Source organism: Gymnodraco acuticeps, unplaced genomic scaffold (genome assembly GCF_902827175.1).
Source record: "Gymnodraco acuticeps unplaced genomic scaffold, fGymAcu1.1, whole genome shotgun sequence".
In the NCBI taxonomy this organism is placed as follows: domain Eukaryota; kingdom Metazoa; phylum Chordata; class Actinopteri; order Perciformes; family Bathydraconidae; genus Gymnodraco; species Gymnodraco acuticeps.
The window spans coordinates 25,979-49,168 of NW_022991211.1; the positions used below are offsets into that span (position 1 = coordinate 25,979).

General features: G+C 44.5%; 4 non-coding genes and 2 pseudogenes across 4 annotated transcripts; 4 read left to right on the forward strand and 2 right to left on the reverse strand.

Moving 5' to 3' along the window:
- Window positions 1-3,070: 3,070 nt before the first annotated feature.
- Window positions 3,071-3,141, reverse strand: trnag-gcc. Its single transcript has one exon. It is a non-coding gene; the product is annotated as a tRNA-Gly (tRNA).
- Window positions 3,142-3,582: 441 nt separating this feature from the next.
- LOC117561337 lies at window positions 3,583-3,699 on the forward strand. Its single transcript, XR_004571351.1, has one exon. It is a non-coding gene; the product is annotated as a U5 spliceosomal RNA (small nuclear RNA).
- A 148-nt stretch (window positions 3,700-3,847) lies between these two features.
- On the forward strand, window positions 3,848-3,929 carry LOC117561333 (annotated as a pseudogene).
- Window positions 3,930-8,848: 4,919 nt separating this feature from the next.
- LOC117561345 lies at window positions 8,849-9,038 on the forward strand. The gene has a single exon (XR_004571358.1). It is a non-coding gene; the product is annotated as a U2 spliceosomal RNA (small nuclear RNA).
- A 319-nt stretch (window positions 9,039-9,357) lies between these two features.
- On the reverse strand, window positions 9,358-9,521 carry LOC117561343. Its single transcript, XR_004571356.1, has one exon. It is a non-coding gene; the product is annotated as a U1 spliceosomal RNA (small nuclear RNA).
- Window positions 9,522-9,893: 372 nt separating this feature from the next.
- On the forward strand, window positions 9,894-9,962 carry LOC117561341 (annotated as a pseudogene).
- Window positions 9,963-23,190: the final 13,228 nt, after the last annotated feature.

Genomic DNA, 23,190 nt, shown 5'->3' on the forward strand with positions numbered 1-23,190 from the left:
CTCTGACGTCAAAAGCGGTTTGTAAACTGAGTAAGTGACAACCTGCAACACATTTGGAAACATTATCAAGCAGTCTTCTGAGTTCACTAGAGCCCCATTCACATCCACCTTCACTTTCACTCCTTTTTCCCACAGACATCCACGCTTTCACGCTTTTTTTCATGTACCCTTTGTCCCAAGCTGGGTTAGGATCATCATCAATAATCTGAGAAGCCTGTCGCAGCACACTCATATCAAAAGTGCCTGTGTATGGCCAGTCAAACGGGATTCTCCCTCTCTGGTTGTTCTGTTGTGAAAATTCGCACATCAATGCCGTAAAAGGCATCACATGATTCCAGCCTACAGCTCTGCCGACCATCCCAGACGGCATATTTGGGGAAAACATGTGTGTGTAGTTCTGTTTGTCTGTTGCGAATTTTGGTAGGTGTGATGTTTGTTTATCGTATGTTTGAGTTTTAGTTTTAACCACCGGCTCAGGTGTGGACAGATGATTACCCATGTTTGTGGTTAGTATTTGAAGATCAACACTGCAATTTGGACAAACAAACATGAGCTCACTAATAAACGCCAGGGCGACAGCAAAGCTCTTCAACTCAATATTAGTCCGGTTTTAAGAGAGATCTTAGAGGGGGTGAGGAATTATCTCCGGTGGACGTCTGCTCACGTCTACCCTTGTATACAAGTGATTTATCGGTGCTTGAAAGCCGTCCAAGAGCGATAACTAAGCTTATCCTCTTGTGACAACCACTAGGCTATCTGTTTCTAGTGGCGCTGTGCCCCCCCGATCGGAGCCCACAGACTTTTTCCCTGCCCTTTCTCTCCAAACAACAGCTCAGTTGACTGTAGTCCGTACGACCAGCCTATATCTACTCGCCATCGAGTTCACCTCAAGGTGAAACACAGTTTGCCTATGCTTGCTTGCCACTACACACCTCTGATCAATTAGCCTATAATTGTATGTATGCACTCCTGACCGCCACCTGCTCCAGAGAGCCGTAGCGTATCGGGTGATGCACGCACTTCGCGCTGGCCCGTCTAACCATGAGAAAAACGGTCCTAAACAACGAGTGCTTTTAGACCGTCCCGTTTGAAGGACGGCGGTGCCGTGAGTTAAAACCTAGACAAGAACTGTGATTTTCTTCCTCTCAGCCTGCACTGCTCCAGCCCCACACACACACGGTGAGGTTTTTACACACACACACGCAAGGCTGCAGCTGGAGCCGTGTTTCTACAGAGAGGTGATAGCAGTAAATATCTCTGGCTGCTTATTTTCAACTGCTATGTTCGGCCGCTAAGACCCTCAAAATCCGGCGATTTGTCCAGTACAAATCTTTTGCATTGCTTTCTATTCACACAGAAGCTCCACCTCACTGATGCCCTTTCTTTAAGGTCTCTTTAAACATGAGCTGTGCATGCTTGTATGGCACTTCCGTCCCTAATCAGCATACACAGAGGAAGCCAGCCAGGACTGAGTCCCCAGACACTGATTCCCTAGGTTTAACTATCCCCAAATGTTCATTAACCAAAAGGAAACGCAGCCGATCAGTTTCACAGGTAATTTTAGGATACCGTCAATCACAGATTCTGGTAAGGCAATGTCCAAATGTGGATTTGAAATTACACTTACCAGTTCTGAAGATCTGTTGGCATCCTGCCGACAACGCCAATTTGTAGAGGAAACTTCTGTGTAGCATGCAATGGAGTCACCGACTCAGGAAGGAGACACGGGAAGAGTCGGAGCTTTGATGTCAAACCACTGTGATTTATTTGGAGTTGGTACCAGAGTATTCACATCACAAATCCAAGAGTCAGAGGTTCTGACTCCACGGTAGAGTTGCCACGTCAATTCTGGAGAGCCTCTCTCTTGCCAGCCCATCTAACTGGTTTCGCAGAGAGTAAACAACATATTTGAGGAGATAGCCTAAATAGTGTGGGAACACAGAGCTACTTGCCTCGGACACTTATGACCTCGAAGATTTTACCTTGGAGTCCACAAATACAGAGAAGGAAGTGTCCCAGTGTACCCACAACACAGACCATCTGTATCCCAGTATTGACCGGTCACAGAATGGGAACAATAACATTATTGGCTAAGCCGCCTGTGTCCTTAAAGAAGGTAAACAGACATCGAGGTTTGTCCTGTATGTTACTAATTGGCGTCTTATGATAATTATTTCCACAACACCATATAAAAGGGTGAAAATGGATAAAAATGTACCCCAAAATAGTGACTCTTAAGGCGGATATAGTCCCCTGACAACTCCCGTTACATTCCTCCAGAGTCAGAAAAAGTCTAAGTTAACTTTTGGAAGAACCAGAAAAAAGGGGTGAAAATGGATAAATTGTACCCCAAAATAGTGTCTCTTAAGGCGGGTAAAAGGTATGTGAATATGGGGTGACGTATATGGACACTTGAGCACCAGCAAGACCCCCACCTCCATAACCTTGTGCACCAGACGAACCTGTGTACCCACACTTAAGCACTCCCCCACGGACTAAACCAAGAGGGAACACCGGTCAGAAGTTCGTGCCCCTGGTAACACTGAATAACAAAATAATATGGGGGCATGCCATTAAAACAGCTATGCATTGAGGATTTTAGTCCGAGATGAGTGCTTATCTGCGGGTATCTTGTGTCAGCTTCGTGGACCTCAATTTAGCAGGAGATGTCCATGATATTGACAAACATATTTATATACAGAATGATGATTATTTTACCCTCAGACACATGCATAGAGAACCCCCAAGTGTTGCATGTGTGTAGGCATAGTTGGTCAAATGTGTCTTGCCGGTGGCAGGGAATTTGCATTGGTAGTTGACATCACATTTCCATTGTGCGGACCTCAGTACATTTGAAGGACAAGTCCCATGTTAACTCTGTCCATAAGACAGACATTTTCCTTACAGTGATTTGATGTCGAGCATCTCACCGAGTTCTCAAATCAATGGGAGTCGGCACGGAGAACATCCCTCTTTACTTGTACACTCCAAAGACCTGTGTGTTTGCTGTTGCAGAGTCCAAGTGGTGTAGGCATTATACTTTATTTTCAGACAACAAAGAACTGTCTATTGCATTGGCCGGGAATCGGACCCGGGTCTCCCACGTGGCAGGTGAGAATTCTACCACTGAACCACCAATGCTGAATTATAATGCCAAACCACCATACGGCAGTTGAGGCGAAAAGTTCAGCCAACAAAGACTGTTTTTCAAGCAACCACGCCTCTATATTTCATTATAAGATCTATATCCGTAAAGACATTCTAGTGTTCCTCCCTTAAATGGATTTGATGTTTAGCATCAAACTAGTGTTTTCTAATGCCGCGGAGTCAGCACGTATAACATGCCACACAACTCAAGCGTATTACTAAAGAGATAGGTTCCAATCGGGGGCACAAAGTGCAGCACAGCAGCAGGGGTCTTTTTTGGACTCAATTCCAAAGAAGCCACAGGTGAGAGCCACGAACCATGCAGCTGGGGGAAAAGGTGTGGCCTGGGATGTGGAAGTGCCAAGTGAGGGTCACCGCGAGGGCTTGGACTGGGACAACTATGGTGGTGTCTGTTCTCGAGGACAGCCTCCACAATTACTCTGGTTTCTCTTCAAAGCGTATAAGTCTTTCGCCTTTTACTAAAGACTTCCGTGGAGAGGAACACCTACGAGTTCAACCTATTTTTGGTAGGCTTGGCCATTTGGCTGAGCATTCTGAGTTTGAGAAAGACAAGAACAGTCGTTAGCACCTGGGCGATCCAAGCTACTCAGCGCCTCGGTTACGCCAGGTCAAAAGAGCCGCACCAAGACCTGCGGCGACTGCGCAACGAGTCCGTCTCCCGCAGCAAACGTTAAGGCTCATCGCTTCTCGGCCTTTTGGCTAAGATCAAGTGGAGTATCTGGTCTTATCATTTTTTCCAGGAAGGACATTTGGAAGCACGAGGAGAAAGGAGCGATGGCCGGGAGGGCCAACTATGGTCAGCCGATCCCAAGAGTCGGGCTGAGATTCACACTGCGTTTTCAGGCAGTTGATGCGGCGGAAGATGTCGTGTCGAGGACGTGGTTCTGCAGGAAAGTCATCATGGAGCAGCTAAATCTGAAGGTCGATGCCATCTACTGCCTACAATGGAACCAGCAGGAGAAGGCTTTTGACGTCACCCTGAAGGACGAGCAGGTATACACGAAAGTTGCAAAGGACTGTGTTGCTGCTGCTATGCTAAAGCCGCTAGCCTGCTACAAGGTTTTAAATTTGGACAGACCAAATTTCAGGACAATCACGGTCCACATGTTTAATCCCTTTGTGACTGACAATGCGCTGGCTGATTTTTTGAGGCTGTATGGGGAAGTGCTAACTACAGCAAGGCATGTCAAGGACACCATGGGGATCTGGACAGGTCGAAGGCAGTTCCAGGTGCTACTTAAATCTGAACCAGAGAGTTTTGGCGGCCTCATGCACCCGCCTGCCTCTTTCAGCCTTGGAGCAGATCGAGGGTACCTATTCTACCCGCGCCAGCCAGCTTTCTGCAGGCGATGCAGGCAATCAGGCCATGTGGATGGAGGGTGCAGCGGCGACAGCTGCCGGTTTTGTGGCCAAAGGGGACATGAGGCCAAAGACTGTACAGTGCCAAAGGCCTGCCATGGCTGCGGTGGGAAGGACCATCTATACCGAAGCTGTCCCGAGCGCAGGAGGACGTTTGCGGAGGTAGCCGGGGACAAAAACCGGAAGGGAAATGAGTTCGAGGACCTTCTGGAAGGGCTTTTCCAGTGCCAGAAGGCTATGTTTCCAGAGAGCACGGGGGAGACCGTGACAGTGGAGCAGGGACCAGGCGGCGGCTCGGGGTCTGACAGCGTGGACAAAGGCCCCGCGGGGAATACAGACTCAACTGTAGCAGCCGATGTGGGTGTCAAGACTGGGGCACGTAAAATAGCGGAGGCTTTCGGAACAGAGGCTTCGCAGACAATGGGGACTGCTCGCAGGTCGGAGACAACAAAAGGTCAAAGACTGAGGGATCGAGGAGGAAGGTGCAGGCCAAAGAGGTGGTGGCGGCGGTGGGTAAACGAGATGGGCAGCAGAAGAGGGAGGGACCAGTGAAGGACAGCGACCAGGGGAGGGGCAAAGTGGACGAAGGCCATGGTTTGGGTGGAGGGACGATGGAGGAGGACCCAGGGGTTGTAGGGGCTGTGCTCCCATCAGGGTTGCCACTGGTCCGGGAGCTACCTGCTGAACCACTGCTGCAACCGCCTCACTTGGGGGATGACACACAAGGAGGCACGTTGTGTCCCTCCACCTCTTCAAGTATGCTTCCCGTGTTATGGGCCGACCAGATGGACAGTGACGACCCCTATGCAACGTGAACATTGAGTGGGTAATTATTCCATTGCTAATGACAAGTTTTTTTGATGTTCTCACTTTGAATGTGAGAGGAATGAGGAACACTGTTAAAAGAAGGACTGTTTTTGATTTTTTAGGCACTTTGCATGTAGCCATAGTTTTTTTGCAAGAGGTCCATCTGAGAGACATGGGGGATGTGGGAATGTTTTCAAGGGAGTGGACGAAAGGGGACTCGATTTGGAGTGTAGGGGGGGTTCACTCCACGGGGGTTGGGATTTTGTTTTGTTTTAAGGAAATAAGGGTGGAGGATGTTTTTGTTATTGACCAGGGCAGGGCAATAGGGGCAGACATCGTATGGGGAATAAGGAAGCTGCGGGTCATTGTGGTATATGGACCACAGTCGCCAGCAGAGCGGGCTAATCTGTTTAAATCAGTGGAGCCTTTCCTTATTACCAATAGACAGGTAATTATAGGGGGGATTAACGTTGAGCTGGGGAGGGAGGAGATGCCAGCGACCAGTATATTTCACAACTCATGGTTAGATGTGGGTTGGTAGATGGGGGTAAGGGGGTCAAGCCACACATAGACAGCCCAACGTGGCGTAACTCAAGAGGGGTGGCAAAACGTTTGGACTATTTGTTTTTTTCCAGGTCTTTAAACCTGATCAAAGGTAGGACCATCCCTGTTTTCTTTTCTGACCACGATGGCCTGCTGTTTCGAGTAGATTTGGATGCACAAACTTTTGGGCCTGGTTACTGGCGCCTAAATGTCAGTGTTTTGGAGGGAAAGCTTTTCAACCAACAGTTCCCTTTGTTTTTTAAGGGAGTGTTGGGCCTCAAACCGCTGTGTCAGGGGATACTAGAGTGGTGGGAGGTAGCCAAGGACAGAATTAAGACCTTCTGTTTAGGTTATTGCAAAAGGAAGGCAAGACAGTCAAAGAGGGAGGTGTCTCATCTGCAGCGACTCCTAGAGCGTGAGTACGCAAAGGGGAACTGTGGTTCCACTATAAATCAAGATGCATGCGATTCTTTGAAGGCAAGGCTCAGACATGTCTCTGAAGGCAAGGCCCGGGCTTTCCTGGCGAGATCACGGTCGGAGTTCATTGAGCAGTCAGAAACATGTTCTGCTGCTTTTTTCAGCTCGGTACGGGAAAAAAAAGCAAGGCAGGTGGTGACAGGGTTTAGGGACATGCAGGGTATTGTTGTGACAGAAAAGGGCCAGGTGGTGAGGGTTGCCACAGATCATTTCAGGGACAGTTTCAAGGAGAAAGATGTGGGAAGAGGGGATGATTTCCTGGAACTGCTTGAGCGCCAGGTTCCAGGGGACATAGTGCAGGCTTTAGAGCTCCCACTAACGGTTAGCGAATTGGAGGGTGCGCTCAACAGAATGAACAAGGGTAAGGTGCCAGGAATTGATGGCTTACCTGTAGAATTGTATGCAAAGTTCTGGAGCATACTAGGGCCAGTATTGTTGGAGGTTCTGACAGAAGTGCTGCAGGCAGGAGAAATGAGCGGGACTTTAGCCACCGGGGTTATCTCCCTCCTGTATAAGAAGGGAGATCGCACTGAAATAGGCAACTGGCGACCTTTGACCATGCTATGTGTGGACTATAAACTTCTGGCAAAAGTTCTCACTGATAGGCTAGGCGAAGCAATGCCCCATTTGGTTCATGTTGACCAGACATGTGCAGTGCCAGGGCGCTCAACAAGATGGAACCTGCAGCTCCTAAGGGATGCGATAGCATGGGCAGAGGACAGAAACCTGCCACTCATGCTGGTTGCTCTTGACCAAACCAAGGCGTTCGACAGGGTGCAGTGGAAATTTATGTTCAGCATATTGGAGAGGCTAGGTTTTGGTAAAGTCTTTATAAGGTGGTTGCGCACATTATACATGGACGTGGGGAGTAGGGTAGTAGTGAACGGATACCTAGGCGATGTTTTCCGGTTACAATCAGGTGTGAGACAAGGGTGCCCTCTCTCACCACTGCTATATGTGCTCTATATGGAGCCTTTGGCGGCAGCCATCAGGGCCGACACAGGGGTCAGAGGTTTTCTAGTGCCTGGCAGTGGAGGGTTACGGGTGAAACTGTCCCAGTATGCAGATGACACCACTTTGCTGCTGGATAGGGATGAGTGCCTTATTCGTTCGCTGCAAATCATGGAGGATTTCGGCAGGGCATCCGGTTCCAAGCTTAATTGTGCAAAGTTCTCTGTGAAGTTTTTTGGGAAATGGAGAGAAAGGATGGATGTGCCAGGGGGTCTTGCTTTCTGCCCAGGGCCTATAAAAGTTCTGGGGGTCAGTTTTGAGTCTACTAAAAGTGCTTCCCTGAGTTGGGCAAGACGGCTTGAGGTCGTAGAGAGGAAAGTGTCACTCTGGAAGAGTAGGCAGTTGACCTTCATAGGGAAGGTATTAGTGCTGAAGGTAGATATATTGCCATCCCTCGTATATCTCGCATACATATATCCGTTGCCGGTCAGCATGAGGAGGCCTCTCATGCGCCTCTTGTTTGGCTTCATATGGGGTGGGAGATATGAGTATGTGGCAAGAGGCCGCATGCTGGCTGGGGTCGAAGCAGGGGGGAGAGATGTACCGCATTTAACTCTGAAGATGGACTGCATTTTTGTTTCAACCTTATGTAGGGAAGTATCAGGCCCAGTAGTACATCCTTCTGGTTTTTTTATCCGCCTTTTCTTTTCTTATCAAGCAAGAGAGCTTATGGCCTGGAGCAACTTGGGGCCCAGGGCGGAACAGCAGCCATGGCACTACCGCCATGCAGCAAAGTGGCTTCGGGCTCACCCGGAGGCTGCCGGGCCAGAGGTGAAACTCAATCACAGAACCCTATATAAAGAAGCCAGAGAGAAAACTAATGTTGGTCCTGTTATTGGAATACCATCCAAAGTGTGGAGGAGGATCCAGCCGAAGGGACTGGACAATAGGCTAAAGGACCTTAACTGGCTGTGCCTGCTCAGGTGCTTACCAGTGCGGAAAATCCTGCACCGTCATGGACTGGCAAGGTCTCCGGTGTGCCCTAGGCCAGATTGTAAGGATGAAGAGACCATCAGACATGTCATGTGGGACTGTCCATTCGCACAGGGAGCATGGAAAATAGTGGAAGGGTGGTTAGGACAGAGTTTTCCTGGGTTTAAAATTACATGGGATGGGATCGAAAGGGGCTCGGGTCCTGGTGAATTTTGGGCAAGTTTCCCCATTTGGCTAGTGGTAAGCCTGCTCAAGAGGAATCTTTGGCTGGCTAGGCAGGATGTTGCAAAGAACAAATGCTGCAGCAGCATAAGGGGGATAATAGGAAAAGTAAGGGCAGATATGAAGGGGAGAATGGAGAGGGACATTCTGAAATGGGGACAACACGCCGCTTTGGAAAGATGGAAGGGGGGTTTAGGGCTGGTGGGGTGAAGACCAGATCACCTAACTGTATTTGCATGTATGAAAAGTAAAAGTGTTATAAGTGTTGTATTGAATGTCAAGTGTTTACCTGTTTGTAAACTGTGTATATGAATGAAGTAAATTGAAGATTTGTTATAATAAAAAAAAAAATAATAAAAAAAAAATCTGTTCTTATCAGTTTAATATCTGATACGTCCCCTATACGGGGACTATATATTAAATGGATTTTTAGCACTGGGAGCTGAAAGAGGGGCTTGCCCCGTTCACTCCACGCATCGACCCGGTATTGCAGCGCCTCCGGGAACGGTGCACCCATCTCCTGCCTTGTGGAAAAACAAACAAAGACGCATCTCGAAACCAAAACAGATGGTTTCAATTGAGGGCAGAAACTGCAGCACATCAGCAGCGGATCTTTTTTTGACTCAATGCCAAAGGTGACACATTGAACTTGCCTTGGCTCTGGAGCGTGGCACGCAGAGTGAGGCTCACTGCAAGGGACAGAGATATTTCGAGCCCAAAGCAAGGACACGCTCTGGGGAGGACATTGGCACCAGAAAGTCTTTCCTGGAGCAAAGAAGCCGCCACACATGCAAGCTGTAGCCAGGTTGTCTTTGACCTTTTCTTCAACACTATAATCAGGGGAGAGCGCGAACGCAGTCCCCCACTACCACAAATTATGCAGTCGAGATTCCCACATTTGGGGAATTCGCAGCGGTCAGCATAGCCGGGGTGCAATGGCCGAGCCTCGCCCTGGGTGAACCACCTTGGTGATCATGGTATCTCCCCTGCCAGGTAAGTATGAGTTGGACGGGTCAGAGGCAGGGCAGTTTTGCAACGACAAAGGACACGGCGTGGCGGTTCCTGCCTCTGAGCCGACCAAAGCAGCCCATCAACCACATTTAACCCTTAAAGACAGATAAGGCTTGAAATAGACATAGGTTCCAATCGGGGGCACAAAGTGCAGCACAGCAGCAGGGGTCTTTTTTGGACTCAATGCCAAAGAAGCCAAAGGCGAGAGCCACGAACCATGCTAGCGCAGCTTCTGTCTGCAGTTTTCGGCACATGTAAACCCAGTGTTTTGCTCCCTTTGAGCTCTATGTGTTCTGCTACCATAATACAAAGTTGACCTTGCTCAGAGACCTGGGAATATCCCCCAGATGCAGGGAGATATTGTGTTACTTCGATAGCACATATAATAAAATTGGTACGATACAGAGAAGATTAGCATGGCCCCTGCGCAAAAGACCCCTTTGGATCTTCTGGGTTGAGAAAAGCTCAATTGAGGGTCCGGGGCCTGTCAGCCAATCAGATCAGAGCACCTGAGATCAATTCAAACCACCCAGATCCCCCCCACGGCAAATACTCTCTGACGCTGGCTGCATCTGCTGGCTGCATGCTTGATATGACAGTAACACACCACAACACAGACTATAACACCCCTTGCTGCTAAATACAAACCAACTTTGTGCAATATGTGCAATAAATATATGCCATTAATAACTGTGTCATTTATACCTGGCTGCTAAATCAATATATATGCCATTAATAACTGTGTCATTTATACCTGGCTGCTAAATCAATATATATGCCATTAATAACTGTGTCATTTATACCTGGCTGCTCAATCAATATATATGCCATTAATAACTGTGTCATTTATACCTGGCTGCTAAATCAATATATATGCCATTAATAACTGTGTCATTTATACCTGGCTGCTCAACCCTTGTTACTGTTACATCTTGTATTTTGTAAATTGTGTAAGTTGCTGCGGTTAAATACCGTCAAACTATGTGCAATATATACGTTATATACATATGACATCTTTAATAACTGTAATATATACCGGGCTGCTAAACCCTAAGAACTGCTACAGGATTTGATTTGCTTTTGATCTGTATTTTTGAAAATTATGTAATTTTTTTTAGCATATTGTTCATTATATTATAACTTAGTACTTTTTTAGCATATTGTTGTGTTGTTTGTTTATTATATTATAACTTAGTACTTTTTTAAAGCATGTAAGATATTCAACACTAAGCTGTCTGTGGCTCTTTCCTACTAAAGGTATTCTGATTCTGATTCATTTATGTACTATGTGTATTTCCAATGCAGTGTTTTTATATGTATTGTTCAAACTATTTAAAATAAAGTTTTCTAAAAAGGCAAAAGGACATCTCCTTCATTCATTGTCAAAAGCAAGGAATAAGCAGTCAGAGATATTGAAGTTTAAAAATACCTTTTTATTTATTTACAAATTAAAATTCGGAATTCAGGGTTGCGGCCTTCTTCTTCTTCCTGTTGACTCTCTGTCGGTCCCTCAGCATTTCCTTTTCTGTTCTCCCTCCCCTCAACTCAGTGAGCCACTGCTCCACTGTGCGGTTCTGGGGGTCAGAAACCTGGCAGAAACTCTGCCTCGTCGGGCGGTGCATGCTATGCCCCGTGGCCCGGGTCGTTCTCTGGCTGCATAGCGTGCAGGTCCGCTCACGCCTGGGAGGGAACACACCGGCTGCAGCAGAGGCCATCTTTATCTGCAACCTCCACCCTGTGGTCTTCGGGACGTTGACCTTCAGCCACTGATCCAGGGTCATTCCTGAAGTGGCTCGACAGAAGGTCAAGCCTAGGAGGGAGAGGTGCTCAATCACTGAGATGTCCTTTGAGCAGCCAGGACACATGCGTGGGGGATCTACAACACACACACACACACACACACACAGACACACACACACACACACACACACACACACACACACACACACACACACACACACACACACACACACACACACACACACACACACACACACACACACACAGGTTTAATGAAAGTGCAGTCAACATCAAACAATATAAAAATATATAAAATAATGTAATCAGCACCTTCATGCTCTGATTTTGAGATAGTTGTGTTAACAGAGTGTGTCTACATGTGTTCTGGTGATTTCCTAACCTTCTCTCTTCTTCTTGTTCTTGATTTTCTTCTTCTTCTTCTTCTTCTTCTTTTTCTTCTTCTTCTTGTTCTTCTTCTGTAGAAGAGTTTTCTGAGCAGCCCGTTCTGCATGAGGAGCAAAAAGGAAGACATGGTTTTAAGTTAACAGTACATTATCACCACCTTCATACACTGAAAGTGAGATGTTTTTCTCAGAGAAATTAGGGACATTTTGTTTAGATCGTAAACAAATAAATAAAAGAAACGTAATAACCGTGTTTACTTTTTGAAAGCACTGGGGGCCAGAACAGGTGCACGAGAGAGAAACACAGATAGTACACAGGATGAAATAAAGAGGGATGATAAGAATAACAAGTTAATAACAGAATATGAAATGAGAAAAAACATGTAGTAACAGTCTGAATAGAAATAAGGAAAATAACACGAGTAAAAGCTGGTTCTGATTGAAAGATAATGCCAACACTTTTCCATCAGCTCAACATTAACCTCAGAGGTCTGACTTTAAATGAATGATACTTATTATATAATAATAATAATATTCGCCCTATGGTAGCCTTCATATACATGTTAACTTTAGTACACTACCACATAGTAAATACAAATTACCATGAGCATTAACTTCATGAACATTTACGTTAGTGCAAAGTAAAAAAGCATAACGTGTTTTGCACCTAGCAAAGTGCAGGAGAAGTGCATGTTGTTGCCGTAGTTCTACTGTTAAGACTGTAAATGGCGGATTGGCAACTTTTAATCACGAATTGTGCATACAGATGTTAACTTCATAAACGTTAGCACATAGCAATAAACATTAAATGACAAGTATTTACGGATTTAAAAGGCCGGAAAGCTCCGGTGTGTTTCTGCTTTAGCGGCAACTTGTTACCAATGCTAATATGCGCGAACGTTAAAAGACAACACATTGGCATTCATCTATATTACATTATAACGGACTGTCTTGATAAGAGTAATAGCAGAGGACAACAACCACATTGGCATTCATCTGTTATATTACATTATAACGGACCGTCGTGTTAAGAGTAATAGCGGAGTTTATGTTACCTTTTCAAAAGCCTGTCAGTTATGATGGCTGTTCATTTACAGTGAAGAGAAGACGCTGCCCGCTCAATGAGACGTCATCCAATCAGTGGACGAGAACTAAGTGAGCCGACCAATGGGTGGACACAAGATGTAAACGATAATGCCATAGAAATGAACGGGAGGGGCGGGACTCTAAATGAGACTTTTTGAGCCTGAGCAGGCCCGATTATCCTCGCCCCCTAGGCGCAAGGATGACACGCAAATTCGTGAAGCGTTCCTCATTGCCAATTTGTAATGATTTTTCCAACATAAATCCCGATTCCTATCAAGCAGAGGTGGAAGAAGTACTCAGAACTTCCAGTTAAGTAAAAGTGAGGTTGCTTCTCTTGTGAAACCTGTCCATTTCATCCACATTTGACTCGTGAAATGTACAGCAGAGTCACTGCTGTAAGCAGGGTCCCACACTCACAGGCAGAGATCCAGGGTGATGCACATGGCTTTCTTACCCGGGAATGAGTGTGTGAAAGCTGGGTAAAAGTTATGTGAATACAGGGGCGGAGAGAGCAGCAGCAGCAGGCTGTGACCCAGACAGCTCCTTCCAGCACCTCGCTCTCTCCCACCCAGAGGACAGGCTGCTGCTTACAGAGTCACTGGTCCCACACTTACAGGCAGAGATCCAGGGTGATGTACATGGGTCAGAAAAAGTCTAAGTTAACTTTTGGAAGAACCAGAAAAAAGGGGTGAAAATGGATAAATTGTACCCCAAAATAGTGTCTCTTAAGGCGGATATAGTCCCCTGACAACTCCCGTTACATTCCTCCAGAGTCAGAAAAAGTCTAAGTTAACTTTTGGAAGAACCAGAAAAAAGGGGTGAAAATGGATAAATTGTACCCCAAAATAGTGTCTCTTAAGGCGGATATAGTCCCCTGACAACTCCCGTTACATTCCTCCAGAGTCAGAAAAAGTCTAAGTTAACTTTTGGAAGAACCATATAAAAGGGTGAAAATGGATAAAATGTACCCCAAAATAGTGTCTCTTAAGGCGGATATAGACCCCTGACAACTCCCGTTACATTCCTCCAGAGTCAGAAAAAGTCTAAGTTAACTTTTGGAAGAACCAGAAAAAAGGGGTGAAAATGGATAAATTGTACCCCAAAATAGTGTCTCTTAAGGCGGATATAGTCCCCTGACAACTCCCGTTACATTCCTCCAGAGTCAGAAAAAGTCTAAGTTAACTTTTGGAAGAACCAGAAAAAAGGGGTGAAAATGGATAAATTGTACCCCAAAATAGTGTCTCTTAAGGCGGATATAGTCCCCTGACAACTCCCGTTACATTCCTCCAGAGTCAGAAAAAGTCTAAGTTAACTTTTGGAAGAACCATATAAAAGGGTGAAAATGGATAAAATGTACCCCAAAATAGTGTCTCTTAAGGCGGATATAGACCCCTGACAACTCCCGTTACATTCCTCCAGAGTCAGAAAAAATCTAAGTTAACTTTTGGAAGAACCAGAAAAAAGGGGTGAAAATGGATAAATTGTACCCCAAAATAGTGTCTCTTAAGGCGGATATAGTCCCCTGACAACTCCCGTTACATTCCTCCAGAGTCAGAAAAAGTCTAAGTTAACTTTTGGAAGAACCAGAAAAAAGGGGTGAAAATGGATAAATTGTACCACAAAAAAACATATATTCTCCTTTTACATACATACATTTTCACTCTCACACAGGTATATATTTACACTCACACATTCATACATTTTGCTCTCATATTATCATATTTCAATGCACACATTCATATATTGTCACTCACACATTCATGCATTTTGTTCTCATATTCATATAATGTAATGCTCATATTTATACATTTTGCTATCATGCGAAATCTACTAAAACAAAGTACGTCATGGTAGTGGTCAGCTGTTAAACACAAAAGTGTATCTTAAGGGCTGTAAATATAATAAGGCTGTTGTCAATTTTAGACACAGGCTTATTATATTTACAGCCCTTAATAACATTCATTTTCTGGACTCAATGTGTGTCTTGGCCGTTTTCTTTGTTCCAAGCAAACGAGTGCTTTTTGTTTTGAAATCACTTCCGTGAGTTTCGCGGGCCTCCCCCCTCGCTCCACTGACCATTAGACCATTTAGTAAGGTAACAAGCAAAAGGGCAAAAACGCCTCTCAGACGCTCTTCCGTTAACTTTTTTAATAAAGAAAAACAAATGGTCCGTAGATACACGGACTCATATAGCCTATGTATGTATACTGTAAGGAGAATGTATGTGCGTGAGAGGACCAGTATGAATTACGGGATAGAAATATGCAAACACAAACCTACAGACTGGGGGATGGGAGATCACAGGAGTGGGGGGGGGGGAGAGCTGTGGAATGTGACCCTTGGGAGAATTCCTCCACACATTCCGATGGCCAATTTGTTTTAAACAAAGAGTTCGCAACACAGGACAGCATGGGCAACATGGGGGGTGGGGGCTGGTGAACGGTCTGGTCAATGTTTGTAAACACAATCCCCAGGATGTGTCCTAATCAGGAGCCGGGTAAATGAGAGACTGAGGAGCCCCTGAAAAACAGATCCCAAAATAGCTCGTCCTCGTTTCCGCAGCAGATAGGCCTACAGTATGGTGTCTGTTATGTCAGTTATTTTAAATAAAACGTTGAAAACTGAACTTGAAAATGGTTTCCTCTTTTTATTTTATTTATCATTTTCGGGACGGGGAGACGTGTGTGATTAAAAATTAATTTGCAGAAATGTAAAGTGATCTAACTAAGTTCTATTCATATTCTTGACGGGAAGAGCAGTGTAAATGCAGTGTATATGCATTTGAAAAACAATATAAATCACACAGTTATTATACAATAGGCTATAAAAGCACCATCGATAACCATTACCTTTATCCAATTCAAACTTTGGACGGGAAAAAAGGAAGGTGTACATGGTTGGGCTATACTGTAGGCCCAGGGGCGGCGGGTGCTGTAGGCTGTAAATATTGTGTAACTGCATCCTGGTAAAATAAAAATATAATGTCTTTGACATTAGCGCTGCTATGCAGCCACCTGTGCCCTGTACCACGAAGCCAGTTCAACATACCCTGGATATGCTTGAGTTATCTTAACTAACCCTAACAAACGCGATCTCGCTAAGCGGTCCTACGGCGCTGGTTATCAACTCGGTAAATCAAGCCAGGGTTTCTCTCTCCAGCTGAGAACGCGTTCACGTGAAAGGGGCGGGGTTAGCTACATTTGACCAATCACAAACAGGGACAAGTGTACTGACAGCGCAACATCATACTTCATTAATGAAAAGTAAACTAATATTAGACAAATATGAACTTTAAACATCCATGATGACTTAAACATATAATCCAGGATACAAGCCACATAGTTGCACCTGCAAGGAGAATACAGAACAACTCGTTAAAAAATAAACTACCGAGTGTTTGAAAGCTTACAACAGTTTTATGATACTGCCCCATCTAAAACACGAGGGGATCTGACTTTATTACATTTGAGTTGAGTGTTTCGTCAACTTAATGTGTTGCTTAAAATAATACGTCTGCATACAGTATATGTGACAATGTAACTAAGTGTTGCACGGCCAGATACGGCTCGAGAAGCTGACTCAGATAAGGACATATTGTGATATCGATGTGAGATCGATGATCTGATTGATGATGTGATGTCAGTGTGATATGAATGATAAGTGCGACACGTCGGCGTCTTCTCTGCATACGGCAGTTTAAACTGCATTTCCTTTTTCCTGTAATATGACTTGATAGATTTAAACTCCGCACACTGAGCTCTGATCGGTCAGCAGGCGGTGCTTTCACTAAGTTGATCTCTTTTCTATAGATGCCGGAGGTGGGCAGCGTAAGATGAAAAAAAAAGTTATTTAGCCTTCCAAAACCTGAGCCTCACGCGCCGCCTATGTGTAGGCCTACTGTATACATACAAAGGCCATTCAAGCTAGAGTTTTTCTGGAAATGTTCACATCAGGCACCTTCAAGTTAAACAATACTAAACAATTAACACAGTAAATTATGTGGATTAAACCACATTTATTTCGTTAAAAAGAAACGAAATATGATTTTGTATGAATGATTAAATGTAGGGTGAATTGCCCTAATGTGGGACATTTTTGCATTTCAGACTTCGGGAATATATTGCGATATGAAGCCGATACAATCAATCAAAATCCAGTAGGCTACCATTCTGAAATCCCCAGTAATATTAGACACTAATAATACAGTAAACTATTAACACTGTACATATTATTGTTTGCCCGTGGGATTAGGATGATCGGTAGTGAGACCCGTGCTGCATTTTCCTCCGGTCGGATGTGATATAAAAACAAAGCGATTATTTTTGTTGTTGTAAACTCACGTGGATTACATTTAGTGCATTAATTTCAACTCGCGAACATATGATACATTAAATGATCGTGAGGATGATGATTGAAAATCGTTTGTTTGAGCCTGGATGCATTTCCTGATCTAAAAACATAGCGATGGTTTTGTACTTACGCCAACGTGAATTAAACATTATTTTGTTAAATAAAAACATGGTGATGTTTAGTAAATGATTAAATGTCTCTTATTTAGCACAGAATATGATCCTATCCGTGATATATGGATCTTAACAAATATCCGCTATATCAGATACCTGTAGATCAGCTGTCCTGCGGGGGGGTTTTCCTTTTCAGCAGGGGCCCACCGCGTGCCGATCACGGACCCGCACGGGTAGGCGTCTGAAATGGAGCGCTCCATCTGTAAGAGTGAAAATGTATGTATGTAAAAGGAGAATATATGTGTGTAAGAGTGAAAATGTATGTATGTAAAAGGAGAATATATGTGTGTAAGAGTGAAAATGTATGTATGTAAATGGGGAATATATGTGTGTAAGAGTGAAAATATGCTGCATTTTGAATGTCCGATAGTCCACCATTTCCACCGTAAATATCAAACATTTAATAAAAGTGAAAAACAATGAACAAGACTTAACGTATTCATCATAATTAATTATATTTATTTCGTTTGGATGTAGGATTTTTGACTTTGTTTAGAGCAGTGATCTTCTACTATATGAACATTTTGGACCCAAAATCACAAAAAAAAACGTAAAAACAGATTTTGAAAATGATATTATTTTTCATATGTAACACAAACATACACAACGAAACCATTTAAAAGCTGGAAATATATACATGGGATGTCACTATGATAATGTGAAAGTTTGATTGAGGTAGCATGGGATTTCATTCTGATAAGGCAAAAGTGTTATTATAAATATAATACAAATATATATATACACATTATGTACAAAAATCAGTTTTTTCTGTCTTTATCTGTGCCACGCTTCAAAGCGGTTTCTGTCAATACAACACAGAGGGCAACATCACAGGTTCCTCCTCCTCCATGTCAAAAAACAAGCTTAAAGCTTGACTCACGTTCAGAGTTCTCTTCATCATAGTTGAATCTTCAAAACTCTAAATCTATCTAACTATATCTAAATTCTCAATGTTTGTCTGTCACTTTACTTCAATCCAGTCTCCCGCCGCCTGTCTTCGTATATCTTCGTCTCTCTCATTTCCCGCCGTCTTTCTTCGGTTCCCGCCGTCCCTCTTCGTCTCTTTTCGTCTCGTTTCGTATCACTCCGTTTACCTGATTACCTCACCCCCTCCCTGGTAAATACATCCTGTTGAGCAGAATCTACAGTTTCCAGTATTTTCCGTTTCGTAAAATTATCAAATACGGCGAAGATATTAAAATATGTGCTTCCATTATTCATACTTCTGAAATATATCTGTATTAACTTTATATCATCGTATGTCCGTGTTTATTTTTGTCTGTTTATTGGGTCTTTTTGCATGAAACAAAGACTGGCATATAGTTTCAAGCCAGTACTTTCGACAGAAATACACATATACATCCTGTTGAGCAGGATCTACAGTTTCCAGTATTTTCCGTTTCGTAAAATGATCAAATGCGGCGAATATATTCAAATATGTGCTTCCATTTTTCATACTTTTGAAATGTATTAACTTTATATCATCGTCTCTCCGTGTTTACTGGGTCTTTTTGCATGAAACAAAGACTGGGATATACAGAAACACCCAGCAATGTTGTCCGGACTGTTGTTATTATGCGGCACAGGTCATGTGATCTGATCACGCCGGCGTGACGGTTGACTCCAAAGGGTTAATATTAAATACATATAAGTATTTTTACAACTTGTATTTAGAAATACTCTGTTGTAATTATTGATGCATAAATGTGTTCATCCATTCAATGTGGCATCTACTATAATGGGGTTAATGTATGATATTACTTAATAATACAATACATTATAATACATGATATGATAATTATATTTTAGTTTTATTCATTTCTTATTTCATAGTTTCTCATTATTATTATTTGTATCGCTCATCTTATTTTTGATTGTATTAATCTGTGTGAATCTGTGCTGTCCTGTTTTTCACTCTCATCCTGTTGCTGTTTGAACTACTGAATTTCCCCACGGGATTAATAAAGGTCCATCTTATCTTATCTTAATCTATAAATTGATTTACTTCAATCTACTGTACTGTGTAAAAACACCCCAACAATATTACAAGAAATATACTGCATAAAGCAAACTATATACTTTATTTGATCTAAAATATTGATGTTTTTTCATTATAGTAGCTTGTGAAAACCATACAGTAACAAATAAGTGATTAAATGCTACAGTATTCAGCAAACACAACTGCAGAGCTGCAAAAATTGCAAACAGGCTAAGTTCATCAACACCCAGTTGTCTTTGTGTATTTTGTGAATGAAGCGCCATCTCATGGTTAAATCCTGTAATTGAACAAATGGGGAAATTGGGCAACGCCCTCTAGCCATTTGGGAACACCCCCAGCCACTGGCATCCGCTGGGCTTTTGACTGGGACACACCCACCTGAGTCTGATCTGATCTGATCTCTACTTTAAAGAGTCCTCTCCTGCTGATATTCAGGTGTATATCAGTATGTAGTGTCTCTACTTTAAAGAGTCCTCTCCTGCTGATATGCAGGTGTATATATCAGTATGTAGTGTCTCTACTTTAAAGAGTCCTCTACTGCTGATGTTCAGGTGTATATCAGTATGTAGTGTTCTTCTTTTGTTGAGGATTCCTCACTCAATTGATTAGGTATCACTCGGAGAGGACGCCTGGCGTTGCTCTGTTCGCCGCTTCTCCGTCTGCGTTTTAACTTATTTGTAGCCTTAATTTAGTTTTATTCTCTTTTCTGTACTCTCTTAAAACTGTGTTTTAACACTTTGTCTCGTTTAGCTTCGTTGTTTTTATCCCTTTTTTTTGTTTGTTTGTTTTTAACCTGTGGCTGAAGTCTCCATACCTGCTACGCTGTAGCTAGCCACCTACGGTCATCGCCTCCGCGGATTTTCTGTCCAGTTCTTCAACCTCTGAGACACTGTTGGATTCCCCTGCCTCCACCAAGCATCTCCTGGGGACTTCCCGGACAGTCCAGCCTCGCTGTCCCGGGTTGAATAGCCTCTGCCTGGTCCGCTGCTTCTTAGCCAGCTAGCCAGCTAGCCCGCACCCGGCTCCCGGCTGGGCCGCCTGGTCTTCATTGGCATGGAAATAAAACACAACATATCCTCGAAACTCCTCACCTACAACTGTCATGAATTTCCTGGACATTCTGTGGCCAAAAAAGGACATGATTTAATATCTCGCCCGCGTTACATCCACAGAAGCTCACGGCGAAAGTTTGTGTACTTTGGGAGCACCGGCTGCATCCCGTCGCTTGTGACTGAGGGACGCACTGGCGCATCTCGGGTGCGTCATCGGAACGCTGCCGCTCATGGGACTTGTAGTGCAATGTCACCATCTGCTTCGCGCTGTGGACAATCGTCCATAAACGATCGTTTACTCCATCCTCTTCAAAAACATGTGGTAGCCTCTGCCTCTACAACCCCTGTACACATTGTACTTTTTAATACACAGTCTCTCTCTAAGAAATCTGCTCTGATGCATGATTTTATCGACGACAATGGCTCAGACTTGATATTTTTAACTGAAACCTGGGATAAAGAGGGAGTTTTCTTCCACCTAAATGAAGCATCCCCTCCTGGATACAACTACATTGAAAAAGCCTGTGCCCATGGTAACGGGCTTGCTGGCATTGCTGTTCTGCACAAAAAAACTATTATTCTCCAACCACTGACTATTCCCCATACTCAGTCCTTTGAGTGCCTTGCTTTTAAATGTTTTCCACCCAAATCCCTGACAGTTATACTAGTTGTACTAGTCTACCGTCCTCCAAAATCCAACTCAACCTTCATCGCAGAATTTTTTAACTTCATCACCTCAGTATGTCCCACTCTCTCCAACATTGTGATACTTGGCGATTTTAATATACACGTGGACTCCCCCAAATGCTCCATGGCTGCCGACTTCCTGTCCTACCTCGACTCACTAAATCTGACACAACATGTACATGGGTCCACCCACAATCATGGTCACACACTTGACCTCATCATCACCGGAAACATACCTGCATCAGACCTAAACATCTCTGATCTTGGAGTGTCTGACCATAAGGCTATCTCCCTAACGCTGACAATCCCATCCTCCAACCAGCCACCCCCCACTGAGAGAGTCATGAAGTACCGAAACATCAATCATTTGGACACTCCACTTTTTCTCAAAACCATAACAGCAAACCTTTCAACTGACCTCCGTTCGCTTTGCCCAGACGACATGATTGAGCTCTACAACGACACCATGACCACCACGCTCAACATCCTGGCTCCGGAAAAAAAGAGGAAAGCCACTTTCCAACGGTCCTCTCCCTGGTTCACGGACGCCCTCCGCCGCATGAAAACCTGCGGTCGACAGCTGGAGAGACTATGGAGGAAGCAGGCTCTCGCCGTCCACCTACTGGCCTTCAGAGAACACCAAAGTGCCTATGCTACTGCTCTAAAAAACGCCCGCTCTGCATACTACTCGTCAATAATAGACAACGGCAAAAGCAATCCTAGAACCTTATTCTCCACTATCAACCGCCTTCTCAACTCCACCAACACAGGCCCCCCAGCTGCCTCTCCAGAACTCTGCAATGACTTCTCTGCTTTCTTTAAAAACAAGATTGCAGATATCAGAGCAACCATTACAGCCTCAACAGTAGCTCGGACCCCACCCACCTGCTCTCCCTTCATCAACGGAATCACCCTCTGCAGCTTCAACGAGGTGACGTCATCTGCACTGCTAGCCATCATAGGCAAATCAAAGCCTACCAGCTGCTCCCTCGACCCCATACCCACCCCGCTGCTAAAAGCCTGTTCGCCAACCCTGGTTAATTTCCTGACAACACTCATCAACAAGTCACTACAGACTGGTGAGGTGCCTGTCCATTTCAAAACAGCAGTTGTCACCCCACTTTTAAAAAAAACAAATATCGACCGAGAACTCCTCTCCAACTACAGACCTATCTCCAACCTCCCGTTCCTTGCCAAAGTGCTTGACATTACATTACATTACATCGCATTTAGCTGACGCTTTTATCCAAAGCGACTTACAATAAGTACATTCGACCAGGAAGACACAACCTTGAAGAAAACAGAATCATATAAGTACATCAGGTTTCATAGAGCCAAACATTTCAAGTGCTACTCAACTGGCTTTAGGTAAGCCAGTCCTTTATTAGTATAAAAGTGCTTCGTTAATAGTTCTAACGCTTGAGAAGGTCGTGGCCGCACAGCTCCAGTCTCATCTGTCTGACAATGCCATGTATGAGACCTTCCAATCAGGTTTCCGCCCTGCACACAGTACAGAAACAGCCCTAATAAAAGTAGCCAACGACCTACTGATGGCAGCCGACTCTGGGTCACCCAGCATCCTGGTCCTTCTTGACCTGAGTGCGGCTTTCGACACAGTGGACCATACCATCCTCCTCCACCGCCTCGAGACCTACACCAGGGTGACGGACACGGCTCTGAAGTGGTTCTCAAGCTACCTCATCAACCGGAAGTACCACGTGTCTCTGGGGGGTTCCAGGTCTGACGACACCGCAGTGACATGCGGGGTCCCACAGGGCTCAGTGCTGGGGCTGATCCTGTTTTTAATCTATCTATTACCTCTGGGTCATATCATCAGACAACATAACATCAACTTCCACTGCTATGCCGACGACACTCAGGTCTACATCAAAACACAACCCAATACCACCACTATCCAAACACTAAACACCTGCCTGGAAGACATCCGCTCCTGGATGACCACCAACTACCTTCAGCTCAACAGCAGCAAGACGGAGGCAATCCTGATAGGCACCACTGACCAGCTTGCCAAGGTCGCCAACATCAGCCCCTCCCTTGATGGTCAGCTCATTCCTCTCTCCTCCGTTGTCACCAACCTCGGTGTAAGGTTTGACCCCACTCTGTCTTTCCAAGCCCACATCAAACACATCACCAAGACCTCCTTCTTT